Here is a 3,300-nt window from a genome sequence, read left to right as displayed (position 1 = left end):
TTTTCGTTTGGTTAATAAGAAGGTTAGATCTTTTTTAGTCAACATCATTCGCCACTACCTGATTCAACCAAAACAATTAGAAACAAACAAATTATCTATAAACCAAAATCAATGGAAGATAATAGAATTTAACAAACCATTCCATTAGGTAGATATCCTGACTCTGATGATTCATGTATAGATTATTTCAAGCAGCTGAAATAATACATGAAAAATTAGAATGTCACGCAAGATTATTAGGGTACCAAGGCAAAGGCTTGATACCCTCCAGTTCACCACTCTCTACAGTCTAAGTAAAAGGCAAAGAATCCAACATTTGAGAATTGTACAAAATAATATAAAAACAAAAACAAGAGTCAATGTATTATTTATGTCAGCCTGAAGAGATTTCATGAAATCATTCTCCAACTTGAGTCGAAGATCATCGCAAAATTTGCCACTAAAGAATCACATAATAAACAGAGACCCAACAAATAAAAAAAACATACTTGGAATGATTTCATGAATGATACTTGCCCAAAAAAAACAGAGACCCAACAAATAAAAAAAATTCAAAAACTTAAACTATGAATGAAACTGTTAAATGATTTAAGGATGCAAATAAACAAAGCATACATACGTACTTGGAATTAACTCTGAAAGCAGCAAGAAATGGCTTACGAAGAATCTCCATAAACAAATCCCACTCTTCTGCTTTCACTATCCTTTGCTCCTTACAGAACAACAAGAAAGAACAATACACAATGTTGTTTAGAAGCAAGATTTATATCCTAGTAAAAAAAAAAAAAAAAAAAAAATTATATCCTAGCAGAAGGACAGTCACAAGTTCAACGTGGTTCCAACAAACTACATTTTTTCATGGCAATGAAGGTGAACACAAATAACTCGCATACCTCATTAAGGCATGGAAGTATACGCATCACCTCAGGCCCTCTACTATCAACACGGATGTTNAAAAAAAAAAAAAAAAAAAAAAAGATTTATATCCTAGCAGAAGGACAGTCACAAGTTCAACGTGGTTCCAACAAACTACATTTTTTCATGGCAATGAAGGTGAACACAAATAACTCGCATACCTCATTAAGGCATGGAAGTATACGCATCACCTCAGGCCCTCTACTATCAACACGGATGTTGAACCCAACAACAACAGATCTTTTCATCTCAAAGAAATGACCTTTGTCAAATCCAAAAGCCGTAGATTGATCGTGAATGTAACGCTCCCGAACTGCCCTATGGTCAGACGAGCCAACGGACAGCCACGGGACACTACGATGGGCCGAGGTGGTCCAGTCGAGGGACGGAAGCTGCAGCTTCTTGACCGGTCCTCCTATGACACAGTTCCACTCGCGACCGAGACTACTTAGACTTTTCCCCCTCTCAGTCTGGTTCGTTTTGTTGGCCCGGACGAGGCCAAGTATCAAATTCATTTGTCATGTTTCCCCAAAAATCATTTATATTACTTATAGTAAATTATTACATTCAAATAAGTTACCAAAGCAATATATAGTCGGATCCTTTTCATAGAATACATAGTAGGAAAAATATAGTTTTTACAAAAACACATAAAATTTCCTATTCGGCACCCTAGTGTTTGCTCCAGCTCTAGATTCATCATAAGCTTCCTGCAAAACAAAATATTATCATGAGTAGTGTAAGGTTACTCAGTGAGCTGGGTACCCTTTTCTCCTAACATGCATTCTATCTTTCCCTCCCCGACCACCCCTAACATGCAGATACATGGCGGAAACAGTTTAGCAAGCACCAAGAAATGAAGGTTAAATAAATCAAGACTAGACTCGATAGACCTACACACTTCACTCCTATAAGCCCTCGATAACCTGTTCCTTCCACAACAAATAAAGTCCCATTTTGAAACCACAAAGGTAACCAACATGAGCCACCAAGGTCGCATCGTCATGCGGCGGTCGGGCTAGTAGCTAGCTAGGCACCGAATTGTCTCTAGCGTGAGAAACCACTTGGGATTAGGCTCACGAGACATTCTCACACCGCACTTAGAACAGAAGATCGACCACTCTATTCTAGCTAAGACTCCAAAAAATAAATTAAGAGACTAGCTAAAATAAGTACAACAATCTAAAGAGTTATTAATAACGCAAAAAATTAAGTACTTCAATCACTCAAGCAATTTCAAGCAATAGCATGCAAGAAAAATCAAGCAAGAAAATTAAACAAACAATCAACAAGCAACATGAATTAATTCAAGCAACTTAGATACATGCATTCAAGTCCATTTTTATGCAAAATTATAGCAAATTAATCCATCAAGTAAACTATGTCTATCAAGTAAACTTAGACTGTTTTTCCACCAATTTGATCATGCATGCAAGTCCTTATCTAGTTTTTTAAGCAATCCCAAAATTTGCTAACAAAATTCATCGTGTAAACGAATTCATCATGTAAACATAGGATTTCTATCTCTTCGATTTTTAAACATGCATGGTGATTCTAGTATCAATTTTGTGTAATTAAACAAGAATAACACAAACAATAACACAACAACTAACACAATCAAATAATAACAAAGACACAACATCAAATAAAACATCTCAAACTCGTCAATAACTACCAATTATTGACTTGCAAAATATGAGCAGCATAACGACTATAACTATAGCATAACCGATTATACTAGCATCAAACTACTCACAACAAACAAACACGCAATAATAACCACATAAAACTAATCACACAACAATGATCATGAACTATACCAAAATAGAACATGAACCTAACATGCACACATACCCTAAGAAAATACAATAATAAACACAACAACCACACAAAGCAAACAACAACCGAACTTAACCTTACACAAAATAAGGAAATAAATCCTAGACATGTGCTACTTCACATGTGTTCGGTACTCACAGGGTTAAGCTGGAACTTGGCTTGGTTCACGTCTCCGACTAGCTAGATCCGCGCGAACTCGAATGCTCTGGATTTCGCATCATCAAGATCCGCTTAGGCTAGGATCTAAAAAGAAAAGCTAGAAAGGAAACTGAACTATGACTAGAGTACTTACCTACAACCTTGCTATCCTTCTTTGAAAACTCCTTGAGCTACTTGGAGACTTCCCTTATCTCCAAGAACAAACAAAAAACTTAACAAAGGTTTTAGGTGGATTTTGGGTTTACTTAAGCTAAGGAACGGTGGGTGGGTATTTATACTTCTCTAGGGTCGGTGATGAGGTTGATTAGTCACCTAAAGAAGTGTCTTTCGTTCAGTTCTTAGCCAATCATATCTCGCCATTTTAACTTTGACCATACTTATCCATTT

The 3,300-nt window shown here is 36.3% G+C and overlaps 1 long non-coding RNA gene across 1 annotated transcript; it reads right to left on the bottom strand.

Moving 5' to 3' along the window:
* On the bottom strand, positions 1-582 carry LOC109130936. Its single transcript, XR_002036701.1, has 2 exons — positions 138-582; positions 1-58 (listed from the first exon to the last, which is right to left on the bottom strand). It is a non-coding gene; the product is annotated as an uncharacterized LOC109130936 (long non-coding RNA).

The sequence above is a fragment of the Camelina sativa genome, chromosome 19 (genome assembly GCF_000633955.1).
Source record: "Camelina sativa cultivar DH55 chromosome 19, Cs, whole genome shotgun sequence".
Taxonomy (NCBI): Eukaryota; Viridiplantae; Streptophyta; class Magnoliopsida; order Brassicales; family Brassicaceae; genus Camelina; species Camelina sativa.
The sequence above is the reverse complement of the archived record's forward strand: the minus strand, read 5'-3'. Positions and strand labels throughout refer to the sequence as shown.